Genomic DNA, 20,932 nt, shown 5'->3' with positions numbered 1-20,932 from the left:
AAACGCTTTTTGGCTGTTTTTATTTTTTTTGCCGCTACGCCGTTCGCAGTACGGGATAAATGTTTTAATATTCTAATAGTTCGGGCATTTTGGAGCGCGGGGATACCTAATATGTTTATGTTTAATGTTCTTTAATTACTTTTATAGCTAATCTAGGGAAAGGGGGGTGATTTGAACTTTTATATTTTTTTAATACTTTTAAAAACTTTTTTTTTTCTTCTGTTACATTTATGATCAGACCCCTTAGGTACCTTGAAACCTAGGGGGGCTGATCGCTCATACTATTCACTGCAATACTACAGTATTGCAGTGAATAGGAAAATCGCAGCACTTCTATTAGACGATGCCTCTGGCATCGTCTAATAGATCTAGTGCAGAGACAAGCCTGGAAGCCTTCAATAGGCTTCCGGCTGTCATAGCAACCGATCACCGCCCTCATGTGACGTTCAGGAGGGCGGCGATCGGGGAAACATGGCGGCGCCCATGCCGCCGGCGCCGTTTACACACTGCGGTCACGTTTGACCGCAGTGTGTAAAGGGTTAACAGCAGCGATAGGCTCGGGCACCGACCGCTGCTGTTAGTGGCAGGTCCTGGCTGTATGATACAGCCGGCATCTGCCCTGTATGGAGCGAGCTCAGCGTGTGAGCTCGCTCCATACATCCCCATGCGACCCATGACGTACAGTTACGTCAAGGGTCGCTAAGGGGTTAATCCCTTGTTTTGAAAATTAATAAAACCATTTAAATATAACAAGGCATGATATTACCATCATTCAGAACACTGACCAGCTATCAACAGGTGTGAATAACATGACATTAACATATGGCAACAAAAAAATAGGGAAATTTGATATTTGCCCATCCATTTAAATATACAATGTGCATGGAGGGGTCAGCGGGGAATGAGTTAGAGGAGGAAGATGTGCACCAAACCCGTAGGGGAGTCCAGGAGGCTGGGAAAGTAGTACTTGCAATGTTTACAGTGGCTACAAATTTGACCAACTCCTCTAACAGAGCTGGTGCAGTGCTGAGGAGGGTCTGCAGAGTACCTAATGGTACTGGTGTTGGTTGTTGTCGGCCTTCCTGAGCCTGATGGAGGGGTGAAGTGGTCATGATGGTTGTGCAGGAATAAGACTCAGGAAACAAGAGATTTGCAGAACAATGTAACTTGTAGCTTTTACTTGCAATAGAACAAAGTAAAACATCATCCAATTTCTATCTAGAGGTACAATTCTTATGGAGATAGTACTGGAATTTAGTGCTGAGTTAATTTGTGATATGTCCATTGATGGTCTGAAACTCCCGTGAAGGCAGTCTCCACCTTTAAAAGCTTTCTATACTCACAAAGCTGACAGAGTCTATCCATGTTCCCATTGCAGCAGGTTGTAGATCAGCAGGGTTGCCATATCTGCCCTGAGAAGCAAATAGGGTTGCAGCTATTAGGCGCATAAAATACTCATCCTTATTTCCTTACCTGGCACATTTCTCTCTTCTTGATCAGTTAAGCAGGTATTTGTCCCATCTCCTGACCACTGAAGGACATGGGACTATTCTAGATGGACTTTTTCCAGCATAGCTCATGCTCTGGTTCCTCACACTACTGCACATTTCCTTCTCCAAACTACAAGAGGGAGTGAGCACTCTCTGTCTCCACCTCCTCCAGATCAGCAACACTATCTGATCTATAGTGGCTTTGCAATGTACAACTATTGCCATAGATATGAATAAGAGAGACTGCAATTACATTACACAGCTGTTTTGAATCAGGCAACCTGTAATGTAAACATAGATGGGATCACAATGAGCACACAAGCCTTGTCCCCCATCAAACAGCTGAACAATAAGGGTCCCAGGTGTAGGACACCCACTGTTCTTTTATTGATGAGCAATCCTGATAACAGGTCATCAATAAAAATTAACTGAAATAACCCTTAAAGGGCTTGTCCCATGAAAAGCATTCTATCTATAATGCTAGTTTGTGTGGATTTAAGACATTTCCTAAATACATTGCTTTATCAAAACTGCTTTGTTTGGCCGCTATCTTAATTTATTCACTTCATTGTTGACACTGCGTTTCTATGGCCACTGGGCTTATCTGCTCAGTTCCCAAGTGACATAGCTCCCTGCTCTCAGGGGGGTAGGGAGGGGCTGAGTGCTGGGAGCTCAGGCTGTGTTTGTCTGACAAGCAACTGAGCTCCTCAGATGGGGGAGGTGAGAGGTCCAGGATTACTGTGCTGTGCTGTCTATCTTCTGCTTTTCCACTTATCAGACGGTTTAATTGAATTTGACTGAGATAAGGAGTCCTTTACCTCTGTGTGTAATGCAACCTGACTCAAATCCAGCTCTGCTACATCAGCTTCTACATCAGCTTCATACTGTGGTAATGCATTTACAACAAATCTCTCATTACTGACTGAAAACATAGCAGATAGCAGAGCAAGTGAAACCCCGCTCATCAATGTACCGAGAAATCCAGGAAGTGAACAGAGCACAGAGCCTGCAGGCTGCAGAACAAGAGTTATGGGAATACCCCTTTAAATTGGGTTTCTTGAAATACAAAGACATCACTTTTAGCTTTCTGGAGAAAAGCCAGTTTTTGGCTTCTTTTGCAAGGTTATATACTATTCTCCTACCTAAATTGTTTGAAGTATGTAATGATCTTTTGAAAGGGATACAACTTTCCCTCAAGCCTTAGGCTGCCTTCACACGGAGTAAGGCCGGGCTTGTAAAAATCCTCATTCACAGCCATACATGCGAGCGCTGCGGAAGGCTCTCGAACACTTCCCATTCACTTCAATGGGAGCGCTCGTAACGCCGGCTTTACGAGCGCTCCCATTGAAGTGAATGGGAAGTGTTCGGGAGCCTTCCGCAGCGCTCGCATGTATGGCTGTGAATGAGGATTTTTACAAGCCCGGCGTTACTCCGTGTGAAGGCAGCCTTAGAGGTGCATGTTGAGCTGATATCCAAAGAAGGGGAAAAAACATTATGCTGCGGTAAGGATAACCTGATCTCCGTATTAAACTGTAACATGAAAAGGAGGGCAAAACTATTACCCAATCACCCTTCTTGTCGACCCAGAACATAGGTATTTGGTCTCCTACAGAGAAAGGAAACACAACTACCAGATTTATCAACCCTATCCATTTTGTGATCATGTAAAAACCCCACTGGTGTTAGTGGGAACGGATGTTGAAAAAGCATTTGATCAGGTTAGGCGGTGATACAGTGGAGCTTGCACTCTTCTAAAGGTTCTTTTTCAAAGTATCATATTAAAACCCTGAACATAGTAATTAGTGGAGGGGATGTATATGTGGAGTGCGGGATGTGCCAAGTCAGCAATTTCATATTTAGCTTTTATTCTGTAGTTTGTGAGAAAAGGTATTTAGCCTTGAGATAAGAGGCCTCCTGATATGAATTTCTTGCTATGAATATGGTATAAATAAACTGAGCCTGCAACTCATAGTTTGGAGCCATTTACAAATTTACACTGATTTGTTCTCTTTCTTTCTCTCTCTCTCTGTCTCTGTCTCTCACTCTCTCATTCCAAGGAAAAAGATTTTGCACTGGGCCCAGCAGCTTCAAGTTACTTTTCTGCCTGTACTATAACATCATCAGGTTATCAGGTTATTTATCTATTATGGCAAATATCTTACATAGAAAAACTCAAAACAATGGTATAAGCAAAGGTGAACAAACCATATTTTGTAACAAGAAGATTCTTGGTGGGCTGCTGCTTTTGATCACGTTAGTCCACCTGGCTTGCAGAAGGATGATGATATTTCCTACAATATGATTATGTATGTTACAGGAAATATTATAATATCTGAATGCATTGTCATTAGAGATGAGCGAACACCATTCCATCGAATAGGTATTCGATTGAATATCAGGCCATTCGAGGTATTCGTTTCCAATTGAATACCACACAGCATACGCAGTAAAAATTCGTATCCACTCCCACCTTCCCTGGCACATTTTTTACACCAATAACTGTGCAGGTGAGGTGGGACAGCGACAACGTAGGCATTGAAAAAAAATTGAAAAAAACCATTGGCTGCCGAAAACATGTGACCTCCCATTTATAAGAACAGCGGCCGCGATATTCGTCAGATTTGCGGTACGAGATAGGGAGAGAAACATGTCTGCTGAGGGCTACATAGGCATTAGCTTCTAGTAGGCAGGGAAAAACTGAAGAAAAACAACAGCTCTTTTCAGAGCTACATACTGCAGGGAGAGGAGTCGAGCTTGCCACGTGCTTTCCCCCAAAACACTTAACAGGGATACCAAGCAATTCCGTGCAGCTACATACTTTCAACACAGCTTTGCAGCCGCTGTCCCCCCAAAACAGGGAGACGGAACAATTCATTGCAGCTATATACGTTCAACCCAGCTTTCCAAGCCTTGTCCCCCCAAACACCTAACAGGGAGACAGAGCAATTCAGTCCAGCGATATACACTCAACCCAGCTTTGCAGGCGGTGTGTAGCCCCAAAACAGAGAAACAGAAAAAATCAGTGCTTTTCAGGCTGTGTGAAATCCCAAAACAGGGAAACAGAAAAATTAACAGAGGGAGAGACAGTAAAAGGACCCAAAAAGAGATCCTGGGAGGAGACAAAGGTGGGATGACTCTGTTGGGAAGATTGGCCGTGTTGGGAGGAAGGAGAGTCAGACTGTTGGGTATGAACACGATTGCAGGTAGTGGCTGACTGGCTGGTGGAAAAGCAGCTGGAAGCATTATCCGCTAGCCATTGTAACACCTGTTCCTGGTGCTCGGGCCTGGTCTGCGTTGTACCCTGCACCCTGTTTAACACAGCTGTCATATCAGGAATTGTGATGAGCGCATGCTAATATTTCTTGTCCAGTGGAAAGGATGGGATAGCATTTCACATAAGTCTGCCACCCATGGAAACTCATGGTACAGAGACTGAAGGAGCTGACTTTGATGAACCCTTGGGTTTTGTAGATGAACTCCATCAAAGGTCTCTGCTGCTCACACACCCTGCTCAACATATGGTATCTAGGGTTTCAGCGTGTGGTCACCTCGCACAACAGCCGGTGCTTCAGGCAGATGTAGGCGTTGCTGGAGTGTATTGTGGCTAGCAGCAGATACTGTAGACTTGCCAAAGTGGGCGCACAAACGCCGCACTTTAACCAGTAGCTTGTGTACATTGGGGTACGTTGTTAGAAACCGTTGCACCAATAAGTTGAAAATGTGGGCCAGGCATGGACCGTGTTGGAGGCTGGCAAGCTCTAGAGCCGCTACCAGGTTCCACCCATTATCACACACGACAAAAAAGCCTGGCCCCCTGGTGCAGCAGGGAAAAAAACATTGCCATATCATCCAGGATGGCATCCCTGACCTCGAAGGCACTGTGCAGTCTATCCCCCAAGCTGATGAGTTTCAGGACGGCCTGCTGACGTCTCCCCACGCCAGTGTTGCAGCGTTTCCAGCTTGTAGCTGGGGTTGATTTAACGGCGGAGGAGGAGGGTGGTGTTTCAGCACTCCTGACAAGGAATATTGGGCGGGGAGACAAGGCAGGCCGCCACAGTTTGCGACCCGGTCCCAGCTTCAACTACATTCAGCCAGTGTGCCATGATTGAGATGTAGCGTCCCTGGCCGCATGCACTTGTCCACGTAACAGTGGTCAAGTGGAACTTTGTACAAAGTGCAGAACTTAGGGCTCACCTGATGTTACGGGACATGTGCTGGTGCAAGGCTCAACTCACCCAAAGGGCAAAAAACTCTGCTGGTGCAAGGCTGAACTAACTTAAAGGGACTAAAACTCTGCTGGTAAAAGGCTGAAGTCACATTAAAGGCCTCAGTCTCTGCTGGTAGCTCAGCTTATGGGCCTCTAACTTAATTTGTAAGGGCTCACGTTAGGGGCCAAAAAAGTGAATTTTGGAAGGTCTTACCACATCACACGCACACACACACACACACACACACACACACACACACACACACACACACACATCCACAATGACAGTTCAAGGTGGGTACTGTTGGATTTACTATTGCCTATTCCATCTGTGGTTGTCATGGGCAATGTGATTTAAAGGGGTGCTTGTTAATGTTTCTTTAGCTTAAATTTGGGTTTCTGTCCATCCAATTGGGGAAGAAAGAAGGTTTCCAGGTATTTTCCCACTTTGATAGTGGTTTTTTTGAATGTAGAAAGTGTGTAGTTGATAGGCTGTGACAGTGGAGTAATACAGTGACTTGGGCATGTTAGATGCCCCCAGACATGCTTCCCCTGCTGTCCCAGTTGCATTGCAGAGGTGTTGGCATCATTTCCTGGGGTGTGATAGTGGACTTGGTGACCCTCCTGAGTCGAATGGTGGGTTCCCCTGACACGAAGCATTTTTCCCCATAGACTATAATAGTGTTCGATAGTCGTTCGAAAAGTCGAATATTGAGCGGCTATTCGAAATGAATAACGAATATTGAATATTTTACTGTTCGCTCATCTCTAATTGTCATCAATTTGCCTTCTGGACTATTAGTGAAAAAATAACAATAGTAATAACTTTGCATTTAAGCATCTTCCTTATGATCACTGCACTGAGACCACACTGCGGTTTTACTAACCCAGACTTACAAATTATTATTATTATTATTATTATTATTATTATTATTATTATTAATTGTAATTAATTGTATTATTATTACTAATTGTAAAATCTAAATGTCAACTCACATGTAGTGAAGTCATATTCAAGTCTTAAAGCAGTTGTAAATTTCAATTTTACCCCAAGAACAGCAAACTTTATTATTTACAGCACAAGGCTTCAGACTCTCCATCTAGGAACAGAGTGTGATGCATACAATCTCTCGTAGTCCACGAAAGTAGCCTATATGGTTCATGGTGAATGCCTTTTACCAAATCCACACCATCCTATACCTACATATATTGGCACTGTTTTCTGCCAATTTAACTCGCCTATAACATGGGGCCATGTTATAGGTTTTTCATAATACTGCTCTACTGACAATAGAGAGCCTAAACAGTATATCAGACACCAAAACTAACAGCAATGATGGCTTGAGAACGGTGATGGCTACAGAAAAAATTCTAACTGTGTCAGAATCAGTGGAGAAGAGACTATTAAATGATGTAAAAAGGTAGACTTGGAGGTGGTGAAAGGTCCTCTTTAAGAACCCAGTCCAACCCTGGCTATGAAGTTAGAATCACACAGTTTTTGGTGGAAATTTTATAGTGAACAAAAACTGGGAGTGGATCCAAAAAGAGGAAAATGTATAACAGAAAGCCGGAAACCTAAATATTTTTTACATCTACTCCTAGCTTTGGCTCTAAAAACTTGAAGTGAAATAATTAGAATAGTTGCTTACCCAGGAGAGGTATAAAAAATAAAACCAAAAACATTTATACTCAACTTCCCTCACCTCTTTTGGGCCTGAACATGTGCCTGGAGCTCTCTCTTGCTCTCCTTGGTGATGTCACACGCCTTGGGTCACTAAGGCCTGTGATTGTGAGCGGTGACATGAGCATCATGAAGTCATCTGAAGAGACACCAGAGTATAAGTTACCACAATGCATGTTGCAAAACTATTTTAGTCAACGTTAGTTAATTCAAAACAAGTCCCATTTTGTTCGGTATCATTAAAAACCAAACAATTTAGGATATTGAGGTCACCCATCTCTACCCTCAACCGGCTCCATAGACAGAAAATTTGAAATGTTATGCCTCTCAGAAGAGGGTGGTGTAAAATGGAATTTTTTGACCAAAATGGGTTCTTACACTGTAAATTTAATACAACATAAAAACCTGTATACATTAGGCATTGTCTTAAATATACTGACTCATAGATTAATATATTGTGAGAGAGTGAAGGGTGTAGTCTGGGAAGACAAGTATATTCCAGCCAGGCACCTAAGGGGTATGTGGTGAGACCCACACCAGGGAGGTCAGCTGACTAATCAGGCCCTAATAACAGAGTGTGAACACTCTGTGAACAACTGGGGTCTGGCCAGTGACCCCAGACTACCGGAGCCCCCACTTACCTGGTTGATCCTGCCGGCCGATGGAGGAAGTCAGCGATGCAGCTCACTTCCTCTGTAGCTTACAGGATACGAGCAGGCTCGTGTCCTGCTCGTGTCCTGTCTGCTACTGTGCAGAATCAGTTGGTGTGTTCATCAAAGCATCAACTGATTCAAGTGTCCTAAAGGGACACATGAAAAAGTAAAAAAAAAAAAAAAAGTTAAAAAAAAGTGTATGAAAAAAGTAATAAAGTTATAAAGCCCAAAAATCTCTTTTTTCTATACAAAATGAATTATATAAAAAAAAGCACTAAAAATTTAAAAAAGCAATGCATATTTGGTATCGCCACGTCCGTAACAACTTGTACAATAAAACTGAAATAATATTTAATGTACACAATGAATGTCGGGGAAAAAAAAACGGAAAAAACTCACCTTAAGTAATGATTTTTTGCCATCTCATCCTACAAAATATGCTATAAAAAGTGATCAAAAAGTCATATGCACCTCACAACAGTGCCAATAAAAAGCGCACATTGTCCCGCAAAAAATAAGCCCTCAACCAACACTGTCAACCGAAAAATAAAAATGTTACGCCTCTCAGAAGATGGCGATGCAAAAAGCATTGATTTATGTCCCCAAATGTGTTTTTGTTTTGCAGAATTAGTATCGCATAAAAAAATAACATAAATGAGGTATCGCCGTAACCGTACCGACCCGCAGAATAAAGGACATATGTTACTTATACTGTACGCTGCATGTCGAAAAATTTTAAATGTAAAACTCAATGCCAGGATTGATTTTTTTTTTTTTAATCCAGCAAGAAAGAGTTAATAAAATGTATTCAGTAAGTTGTAGGCACCCAAAGATGGTGTCATTACAAAATGCATCTCATCCCGCAAAGAACAAGCCCTTATATGGCCACGTCACCAGAAAAATAAAGAAATTATAGCATCTAGCAATGTGAAGACAAAATCCCGCAAAATCGCCAAATCATTCACGACTGGCTGCGGCAGGAAGGGAATATATAAGCTGTGCGAGTGAATATCAGGGGACACCCCAAATTTACAGCTTATGAGGGAAAAGACACCAGAAGTGACCCCCAAAGTGACCCCCAGAGCAACTCCCCCAATCATAGGAGCTACTGGGACGTAGTAGGGAATTTGGTCTTTGCAATGTCCTCCGCAGAGCTTATATATTCCCTCTTCGCCATCCGCTGTGCAGTCACATCTGGGATACTAATACTCACTACACCCCCTGATAAATTCTTTGAGGGGTGCAGTTTACAAAATTAGGTCACTCCTTTGGAGAATCCACTTTTCTGGTACCTTACAGGCTCTACAAACATGACATGGCGTTCAGATACCAAACATCCAAATCTGTGCTCCAAAAGCCGCATAGCGCTCCTTCCCTTCTGCGCCCTGCTGTGCGCCCAAACTGCAGTTTATGACACATGTATGACACATGTATGACACTGGTGTACCCGTTATATCGGACGTAATGTCATATGTGGGTATAAACTGATATTAGGGCACAGCTGGACAAAGAAGGAAAGAAGGGTTATTGGGTTTTTGGAGCACAGATGGTTTGGTTTTTGGATGCCATGACACTTATGCAGAGCTGAAACGCCAGTAAAGTGGAATCCCCTGATATGTGACCTTATTTTGGAAACTACACCCCTGAAGGATTTATCCAGGGGTACAGAGAGCATTTTTTTTTTTTTTTTAATGTAGATTGTGAGCCCCACATAGAGCTCACAATGTACATTTTTTCCCTATCAGAATGTCTTTTTTTTGGAATATGGGATGGAAATCCATGCAAACACGGGGAGAACATACAAACTCCTTGCAGATGGTTTTTTGCCCTTTTGCGGGATTTGACCACCAGGACCCAGCTCTACAAGGCTGCAGTGCTAACCACTGAGCCACCGTGTGGCCCCTAGAGAGAGCATTTTTAACCCCCAAGTGTTGCTATAACTTATTATCCATAAATGAATATGAAGCTGATTGTGAGAGGTGAAAATGACCATTTTTCCAGGAACCCGTCATTTCAGTGCGTAATATGTTGTGCCCGCCTTGTATCAGAGATGAATGCTCTAAAAGCTGTTGTGCCCGGGATACCCGCTTACCAGTTTTTGGAGCGTGTATCTCTGCTGACATAAGTTGGGCACAACATATCGGGCACTAAAATGGCGAGTCTCTGGAAAAATTTAATTTTTAACTTCTCTATCAGTTGCGATTTCATTTCTGGAAACTAAATAAATGCAACACTCAAGGGTTAAAAATTCTCGCTACACCACTTGATAAATCCCATCAGTAGGCTAGTGTCCAAAATGAGGTGACATGTCTGCAGATTACACTTTATTGACAATTCAGGGGCTTTGCAAAAGTGGCATGACGTCCAAAAACCAAACTGTGCTCCAAAAACCGAAATAGCGCTCCTTCCCTTCTGTGCCCGGCTGTACCAAACAGCTATCTCTACCCACATATGTCATTATGTACGTTATCTGGTGTACACCAGTGTCATACATGTGGGCATACACTGCTATTTGGGTACCCAGCAGGGCGCAGATGTGAAGGAGCAATATGTGCTTTTGGAGTGCAGATTTAGATTCTTCGTTTTTGGACACCATGTCACATTTGCAGAGACCCTAAAATTGCCCCTACAAAATGGGGTCACTTCTTGGTGAATTCCAGTTTACTGGCACCTCCAGGGCTCTGCAAAAACAACATGGTGCCCAGAGGGTCCCTCTAAATCTGTACCCCAAAAGCTAAAACGCACAGTGGTCCTTCCCTTCTGAGCCCTGCTGTGTGCCCAAGCAGCAGTTTACACCCACATATATAATTTTTTGACCCCCGGGATGGCCCCTTAATAGTTTTAGGAGTGCAGGTCTCTGACAACACAAAGTGAGTGCAACGTATTGGGCACCGAAATGGCATATTTTAAAAAATTTCAATTTTCATTTTGTACATTAATTTTTGGGAGGCATTTTAGGCTCAAAATGATAATACCCCTTGATACATTCCTTGACAGGTGTAGTTTCTAAAATGGGGTCACTTTTGAGGGGTTTCCATTGTATTGGTACTTTAGGGGCTCAGCAAATGCGACATGGCACCAGAAAACTTTTCCAGCAACATCTGCCCTCCAAAATCCAAATAGCTCTCTTTCCATTCTGAGCCCCACTATGTACCCATACAGCAGATTTTGGCCACATATGAGGTATTGCCGTGTTCAGAAGAAATTGTGTAACAAACTGTGGGGGGCTTTTAATTCTTAAACTATTTGCAAAATTAAAAATATGGCGCTAAATGGACGATTTATTGGGAAAAAAAGTAATTTTTCATTTTCATGTCCCAATGTTAATAAAATCTGTGAAACACCTGTGAGGCCAAAATACTCACTCTACCCCTAGATAAATTCTATGAGGGGTGTAGTTTCCAAAAAGGGGTCACTTTTAGGGGGTTTCCACTGTATTGGTACTTTAGGGGCTCTGCAAATACAACATGGGACCTGAAAAATATTCCAGCAAAATCTGCCCTTCAAAAGCCAAATAGCCCTCTTTCCATTCTGAGCCCCACCATGTTCCCATACAGTAGATTATGACCACATATGGGGCATTTCTGTGTTCAGGAGAAATTGTGTAACAAACTTTAGGGAGCTTTTTCTCCTTTATCCTCTTGTGAAAATTAAAAATTTGGGGCTAAACTGACAGTTTGTTGGAAAAAAAGTAATTTTTCATTTTCATGGCCCAATGTTAATAAAATCTGTGAAACAGCTGTAGGGTCAAAATGCTCACTCTACCCTTTGAGATGTTCTGTGGGGGGTGTAGTTTCCCAAATGGGGTCAATTTTTTGGGGGATTCCAGGGGCTCTGCTAATGCGACATGGCACCTAAAAATAATTCCAGCAAAATCTGCCATCCAAAAGCCAAATAGCGCTCCTTCCATTCTGAGCCCCGCCATGTACCCATACAGCATACTATGGCCACATATGGGGTATTGCCGTGTTCAGGAGAAATTGTTTAACAAACTGTGGGGGGCTTTTACTCCTTTAACCCCTTGTGAAAATGAAAACTTTGGAGATAAAGTGACATTTTAGTAATTTTTCATTTACACATCCCAATGTTAGTAAAATCTGTGAAACAACTGTAGGGTCAAAATGCTGACTATACCCCTTGATGAATTCTGTGAGGGGTGTGGATTCTAAAATGGGGTCACTTTTTGGGGGTTTCCATTGTTTTGGTACTCTAGGGTCTCTGCAAATGAGGCATGGTGCCTAAAAATTATTCCAGCAAAATCTGCTGTTCAAACACCCAGTGTCGCTCCTTCCCTTGCATGCACTGCCGTGTGCCCAAAAATCAGTTTACACCCACATGTGGGGTATTTCTGTGCACGGGAGAAATTGCACAATAAACTGTCAGATGCATTTTCTCCTTTAACCCTTTTTGAATGTGTTAATTTTAGGTCTAAATGAATGTATTAGTGAAAAAATTATTTTTATTCTTATGAAATGCTTAAAGGGTTAACAAACATCCCAAATGCTGTTTTGAATAATTTGAGGGGTGCAGTTTTGAAAATGGGGTGATTTATGGGGGTTTCTATTATATAGGCCTTTATAATTACTTTCAGAACTAAAGTGGTCCCTAAAAAATTGGTTTGGGGAATTTTCTTGTAAATCTGGAAAATCGCTGTTACACTTGTAAGCCTTGTGACGTCCAAAATAAATTAAAAGACAATCAAAAGATGATGCCAATATAAAGCAGAGATATGGTAGATAATATTTATTTATGTATTTGGATGGTATAACTATCTGCCTGAAAAGTAGAGAATTTCACATTTTGAAAATTGCAATTTTTTTCAAATTTCCATCAAATTTTCTAGTTCTTTTTTATAAATAAATACAAAAATATTGATTAGTGTTTACCACTAACATGAAGTATAATGTGTTACGAAAAAAACAATCCAAAATCACTTGTGTAAGTTAAAGCGTCTCAAAGTTATTGCCATTTAAAGTGACACATGTCAGTTTTGAAAAAAAAGGCCTGGTCTTTAACATACTTTTGGGCCCGGTCCTTAACTGGTTAATGCGCCATCTTGTGGATGTTTTGTGTACATTTGTATTACTTTGTCCTGCTAGGGTATGGGGACACTCGTCCACATTAAGTAGAGCGTGTGCCTACATAGGCAGTACGGAGACTTACAAGTCATTCCTGCTCCGCTAGGGATTATGGGTAAAAAATGTGCAAATCTATTCTCCTGGATGGAATTAGGAGAACAGAGTGCACTCTGTACACCACCCTATAGAGGGCAGCATCCTTAACATCATGAACGACTCAGTTATAAAGTCTTTTAATCATAATGTGGATTTAATTGCTAAATCAGTTTTCTGTCCCAAAAGGAACAGATTCCCAACTATGGACAGCGCTGTTTCGGCCTATTGGGCCATCCTCAGCATAGCGTAGGGATACTGATTTAGCAGAGTGAGAGACTATATTGTCTATATTGTCTATATTGACTATTTGTCCTGCTAGTAAAAGAGCAACGGCTACCCCCGAGACCTGGTTGTCTGTTGTCATTGTCAGATATCACGTGGGGGTGGGTAGTCGGGGACATCAAAAAGGAGATTTTGTGCACATTTGGGACCCAGGGACCCCCTGAAAGCCGGCCACATCTGATATATTACCCGTGATACCAGCCCTGGCCCTCCTGTGTGTTACAGTGCCACCCGTTGTTGTTGCCAAGGTGGGAGACTGATAGCCAGTCTCCTGTATAGTCAGGGAAAAGTTTCCTTACGTTTAAGTTAGTTTCTCAGCCGAGAAGGGTTTTGTTTTGTGTATGGCTTTGTAAAACACAGTGTATGCGTTATATGTGAATAAAGCCTGAACTTGTGTTCAATCCGGTGTCTGTGTCCCTATTTCCTGCACTGCTACAAGCATCTACCTGAGCGATTCCCCACAATATGTAGAGCATTTCTACAATCAGGAAACAAAAACTGAGCACATTAAATAGGCAGTTGACTTTTTACAGTGCCACATTCTGGGAATGAGACATTGGGTATTGAAATGGCATATTTATGGAAACATTTTAATTTTCCATTATACCCTCCATATTTATTTTGAAAACCATGCCTGGGACCAAAATGATTACTATAATCCTTGATATTTTTTGAGTGCCATAGTTTCCATAATGGGATCAGATTTCTGCTACTGTTCTGCTACCTCAGGAGCTCTGCAAATGCATCAGGGCAGCTGAAAATAATTCTAACAAAATCTGCCCTCCAAAAGCCCAGTGGTGTGCCTTCCTTTATGCACCCAGCCATGTGCCAAACAGCAGTTTACATCTACATATGGGATATTTCCATACTTGGGAGAATTTTCAACAAATTTTGTAACTTTTCTTTTAACTCCTTTGGAATGCATACATCTTATGGCTAAAGGAACATATTATTGAAAGAAACTGAAACCTCCATTTGGTTTTAATTCCTATGATATTCTTATTGGGTTAACAAACTTCCTAAATGCTCATAAATAAATTTTGACCAAAGTTTACTACTAAAACTAGGTTCACACCTGTGCTCGGGTTTCCATTCTGCGGATTTGTTTGGAGACCCAAGAAATGGAAACCCAATCTGATTAAAAAGCTGTTACCCACAGAAAGCTATAGACCCATAGACTATAATGGGGGCCTTCGGATTTCCACCCAGTTTGCACACAAAAAATATGGAGAGAAAAGTCATGCTTGTAGGACTTTTCTCTCCGCATTTTTGAATCCGAATGGGGGACAAAATCCCGAAACAGAAACCGAGCTCTGGTGTGAATCCACAAAGTATAATGTGTGAGTAAAAAAAAACTCTCTCAAAATAACTTGGGTAAGAATTAAAGCATTCTACAGTTATGTGCCCTTAATGGGTTAATGATGTCTGCCAACAAAAGTGATATCAGTGGTAGAATTGATATCAATTTACTTACTGGCTTGTCATCAGTTTTGCTATTCAGTTCCAATAAAAATGCTTTCTATAAAAATGTTTTAATTTTTTTGTTACAGACTTCTAATTACCGTATTTATTGGACTATAAGACGCACTTTTTTTCACCAAAATTTTGGAGGAAAATGAGGGTGTGTCATATAGTCCGAATGTGGGGCCGCGCTCCTGCCACCGCTGGTTTTCTGCAGCAGCAGGAGCATGGCAATACTGCAGGCCCTGTGTCGGTGGCTAACACACTCCCCGGCATCCGCCTTTCTATCATAGTGGATGCCGGGTCCGGAGTGAATGCCTGCGATCTCTGATTGCAGGCATCAAAGTGTCCCCCCCCCCATCAAATACCGAAGCTTATCCCTGCAATCAGAGATCACAGGCACGAGCTCCGACAACTCCGCTGTAAAAATTATAGCGGAGATGCCCACCGGAGATGTCCTCTCTCCCCCCCCCCCCCAAAAAAAAAAAAAAAAGTTTAAAGTTAGCCTTGGGGCCAGTCCCCACCGGCCCATTACCTTTAAAGTTGCAGGCCAGCTCCTGCGCGGCGAGCTTGCAGGAGCCAACCTGTTCCAGTGAAAGCCGGGATCCTACTGAAGGCTCCCAGGCCTGTCATTGCTATATTACTATTATGGCTGGTCTATGACCCTCCGCAATAGTAATGTATAGAATCTCCCATAGACGGCAATACACTTGTATTGCCGTCTATGGGACTTGCAATCAAATGATTGCAGGTTCAAGCTCCCTAGGGGGCGCTAAAAAAATATTAGTTAAAAAAAAAACTTTACAAAAAATATAATAAAAAATATAATAAATAAAAGTTCACCTCCTTTCCCTAGAATACATATAAAAGTATAACATTACTGTGAAACATATATACATTAGGAATCCCTGTGTCTGAAAATGCCCGGTCTACTATTTTTCCTGTACAGTGAACGTCAAAATCAAAAGTGCTAAACCGCCAGGTTTTTCTCACCGTTTTGCCTCTGATTTAAATAAAAGCTGATCTAAGCAATAGACATTTCCCAAAATGGTATAACTAAAAAGTACATCTGGCCCCTATACATCCCCATACAGCTGCAGGGTCACCTGTCAATGTGGCTACAACTACAACTCTCATACATTAAATATTTTACCATTTTTTGCTTGAAAATGTTTTCCCCCTATTTTTCTCCTCTAAAACCTAGGTGCATCTTATAGTCTGAAAAATATGGTAAAACCAAAGTTAAACTCTGGAAAAATACATAGTGAAAAACACCAAAGCATACATTGCTTAAAGGGGATGTTCAGGCAAAAATGGACAAACCTTTTAACTTTTAAATCAGCCAGGGCATTGAAAAAAAATAAAAAAATTTCATACTCACCTGTCCCAATGTCCCCGTGTCCTCCCACGACTCACGGTTCTTCTGCTCCAGAGCTTCTCCTGGGTCTCTTCCACAGGTCCATTGAATCCGCTGATAGGCCTATCAGCGGCCTCAGCAGGCCTCAGGAAGTGGACCGTGATGTCACAGGTAATGACATCACAGGCCCTTCGCTGATTGGCCTCAGTGGTTGTCTTCAGCAACTGAAAGCAGTTTGCAGAGGGAGAAAGAACAGAGAATATGTATGGCAGGGAACAGGAGCAGAGTCATCAGTTTGACCAGAGAGGTGGTCTGTAATAAAGGCAATGAGATGGAAGCCCTGAGGAGGCATCATGAGCAGTATCTAGAGAAGAGAGTAAGATAAAGCAACATATGTAAGCAATAGCTTAAACTACACGTCTGAATATATTCCTGGAGATCACTTTAAATGCCAAGTGTTGCTTTTTTTTTTTTTTTTTTTTTTTTCATATGTGTGAAACCAACCTAGGAATATATCGAAATGGTATAGACAGAGGTTTTTTGCAGGTTTTTCCACAATGTATACAGTGTATCCCCATGTGGATCTACCATTACTAAGACACATTCTATAGATCTTGAAGTACAGTGATTACATTTCTCATACTATAATAAAATACTGTACCATACTAAATATTAGAATAATATATGACCAATAAAAGAAAGCCAAGTAAAATATGAAGCTTTGGATGATTTCCTCCTTCTAGTTATCAGTTTTAGCAAGCTATTTCATCCTTGCAAAATGCCTTATTCTTCCCACAAAACACCAATATTTGTACAAAAACGTTATGGTCAAGAACATACTTGCTATTTTATATTTTGTATTTTCCTGAAAACATTGCTTAAGCAGACTTTAGTTTTCATAAAACTTTTTTTTCATTTGTAAACAGTTTTGGGGTCAGGGAAAAAGAATCTAACAGAGGCCAGTGTTATTGTGAGCTAAATTTTCTTTCCCTAATTGAAACCAAATGTTGTACAGGTTGCATGCTGGGATCTCTGGCAGCCTCTATGCCATACACAGAAACTTTCTCAAAGACGTCTTACATCAGGCACATTACTGAACCTCCCTGCAAACATTTCCTTTGGAAGCGGATGATTCTCTCTCCTTCAGCTTGAGAGTTTGTTGTAAGGATATACTCGGATTGGGGATTTCTAAAACTGATTTATACTAACCCGTTCAGTTCTATAAGAGGGAAATATACAACTTTTTTTTACTATTTACTTCTCTGTTTGTTTGAGAATCATTAAATAAACTAAGAAAGCTCCGGGAAAATATGGAGGAAAACATACAAGAGAACGTTGAGAGAATGAGGGACTCGAGAAGAAGTTTACCATGAGTTAAACGAACTTTGTGGTAAGAGTCTCCCAAGTCTTCAGAAATCACAGAATTCTCCATCTTGCAGAAACGTGATCATCGGGAATGTAAGTTTTAGAATGTTGTCTTCTCTTGTATCGCTTACAGTTTTAATACACATATGATTTCTAATGTTCCGTACAGTTTGCGGTGCCTGTGCCTGGTCTAGACTGTCTAGTTAATGGATTTGTAGGGGTAACTGTATGCTCTCTGCAATATTTTTCTGGCAAGATAATTCTCACAGATTGGCATGGTGTTGCCGGCTCCTCTTGTAGAAATGGAGATTAAACTAGCAAAACTATGGAGAATTGCAATGGCCAAAAAGAACGAAAAATGTTAAAACATAGTGTCAATTTCCAATGTAGTTTTTAAGATTTTATATATTTCTTTGTGCTAAGGTAAATAACAGTTTAACACATTAAAAAATATGCTATTTAAGTTGGGATATGTAGTTTGATGACAACAATCTGCAAAAATAACAAACAGAAATTTTTCATGTAATTGTTATATTTTTATATTAAAAAATGAAAAAACATTTGTGAAAGATACACAGAATTTGAGGTTATGAAAATATAGTATTATCAATAGTTATAAAAAAAAATAGAATTACTACAAATGTTAAAGGGAAAGAACCAGCAATATACATTAGATCTTGAAGATGTAATAAATAGTTGGAATCTTTAGTGTCAAGTGGCTGCAGATGACACCTCTAAACTCCTGTGTAGCTGTGCCCCTCTGTATACAGCAAATAGGCCTGTGGCATGTGTTCATTCACACCTTCTGTCCGTTTACCTTTTGCGTTCAACAGGGAGGAGATGGCTGCTGGTTTTTCCATAAGGATACTGTAATGTAACACAAGGATGTATAGCATTATTTATTCTAATTGTTTAAAACCAATATACTAAGTTAAAATAGCTTATGCTTAATGAATTATTCCCATGTTAGACTCTATTCAAACAAACATGAAAAACAGCTCTGTGACAACCATTTGATTTTTTTTACTGCTGACACACAGCCATTTTTCAGAACAATGGAACCTTATATGGCTATTTACATGTCTTATTTTGTCATTTTCATGGATCCCTCCATATACTTACAACTATCTGTGAAAATTGATGTCCCAAAGATGCAAAATGGCCATGAAAAAAAAAACCAGATGTTGCATCCATTTTTCATAGCTGTTTTTTCAGTGTTTGTGTGAATGTAGTCTTAGGCTAAGGCCCCACAGGATGATCTGCAGTGCTAAAGCGCTGCGGGAAAAACTGCGGCAGGAACGCATTGTGGTTCATCCCACAGTGCTTTGCACAAAAAGTTCAAGGAGTTTTTTGCCGTGGACTTTCTGTTACAATTATATCTACAATAAAGCCTCCGGCGTTTCCATAGATATAATTGACATGCTGCGATTTCTAAAACCGTGTTGGTTTTGGAAATCGCAGTGTGTTCGTGCTATTTATTTTACTGCAAAGTGGGCATGGGATTCGCATGAATCCCATCCACTTTGCTGTTACTGTATAACGCCTTAGCTTTTCCTGGCTGAGATAGGAATAAACCTGTCTCTATCTCTCTGAGGGGAGCCAAAGGGGCTACCTGATTGTATTAATGGCCTTTCTCAGGACCTGTACCTAGACAGCGTGGCTCACAGTAATGTTTCCATACTGCAAGCCGCACTGCTCACTCGCTATACAAACTGTAATAGACTTCAATGGGACAGGCTGCAGTACCTAAACTTGACACTACAGTTGGTACAGCAAGTGAGCAGTGGCGCTTGCAGTATGTAAATATTACCAAGAGTGGCGCTTTCTTGGTACAGATGATCAGCAGATCTAATATTAATGGCCTATCCTAAGGATAGGATAGTAGGAAGAGCAGCCATGAATTCCCATCTCAGTCATGTTTGGCCAAGATAGGAATATCACTTTAACATAGATAAACTAATCTATATTTAGACCACATAATGTAGGGTATCGCTAGAGCATGAAAATATCACATGCAAATGATATCCTGATAAAGAATTGCAAGTCCTTTCAATCCTGTTGATCACCCATTTCCTCAAGATACAGATAATTTGTATACCAAGGACCCTTTCATGTTCAAGTATTTCTCATTAGCACCTGTAATCCAAAACCAGGAGAGGGTCCAAAATACAGTGGAAGCAAATATCTGTCGATTCCACACCTGGTTTGCGTTACAATTACTGATCCAAAATACTGACCAAAATACTCCCAAGTGAAAGGGGTCAAAGGGTGGCTGTAAAAATTACAGCTTATCTGCAGCAACTGGACATGGATTACTAATAGTCACGCTGCATTTGCACTGTACTTTTGTTTTGCAAAGTATTGATGAGACTAATGAAATCTCATTCACTTTGCTGGACTGTAAAACAAAGTCTTTTTATCTACTGCATTTCCACAGCACCTGGAAACGCTGTGCTTCCACTATGTGGGGCCTTAGCCTTAGATGGTGCTGTCCAGACCTAAATCTATTTTTCATATAGATGACCTAAGACCCACGAGACACCCAAACCCAACACAGATCAGCTGATGAAGCATCCACCAATTGCCAGGAGCTGCTCGTGGACAGGAGCCCGAGGCATTCAAGTTACCTGAAAGAACTGCTATGCAGTGGATGGGGCTGCTGTCCATCTTCACATCCACTAGCAGATTCTGACACCTGGAGGCTGCCGCAAAAGCTGACATTTACAAGGTCTATGTGTCAGGCCACCATATGACAGATGACATAATGATGATATAGCCAGTGTCATCAGTATGAAAAATAGTTTGGGAGCCAATAAATCCCTTTAAGAAAACTATCCATACTGTTTAAAATAACTATACATAAAGATTACTATGAAACAATAGAAGACAATCACCCTAAATTTATGTATAGTGTACTTTTTAAGGCTAAGGTCCTCACGTGACGTTCCACAGAAAAAAAAAAAGCGCTATGGGAAAAACCATGGCAGCAACGCATTGTGGTTCTTCCTACAATGTTTCAGACAGGCCACGGCCTAACAGTGCCCATAAAGGTAAGCCATAACAGTGAACGGTGAAACCACTTTGAGCTGCCCAACTAAATCTATGGTCTTTTATAGGAGTGGTCATCTTAAAGTAGCTAGAATGCAGGTTAAACAGTCTAATGTAGTCAACAAGCATGTATATCCAATCAAAGACACAAATAATGATGAAAAAGCCCCAAATCCTGTATTTTATGATTGATCACAACAGCATATTACACAGA

At 41.2% G+C, this 20,932-nt stretch overlaps 1 protein-coding gene across 1 annotated transcript in view; it reads left to right on the top strand.

Annotated features, from left to right (window-relative positions):
• The first annotated feature begins 17,359 nt into the window (after positions 1-17,359).
• Positions 17,360-20,932, top strand: part of DDR2 (discoidin domain receptor tyrosine kinase 2) — a 91,804-nt gene continuing 88,231 nt past the window's right edge. The window contains exon 1 of the mRNA XM_075286695.1: positions 17,360-17,763. The gene's annotated coding sequence lies outside the window, so the exon portion shown is untranslated. The remainder of the gene's footprint in view (positions 17,764-20,932) is intronic.

Source organism: Leptodactylus fuscus, chromosome 9, assembly GCF_031893055.1.
Source record: "Leptodactylus fuscus isolate aLepFus1 chromosome 9, aLepFus1.hap2, whole genome shotgun sequence".
NCBI classification, from domain to species: domain Eukaryota; kingdom Metazoa; phylum Chordata; class Amphibia; order Anura; family Leptodactylidae; genus Leptodactylus; species Leptodactylus fuscus.
The sequence above is the reverse complement of the archived record's forward strand: the minus strand, read 5'-3'. Positions and strand labels throughout refer to the sequence as shown.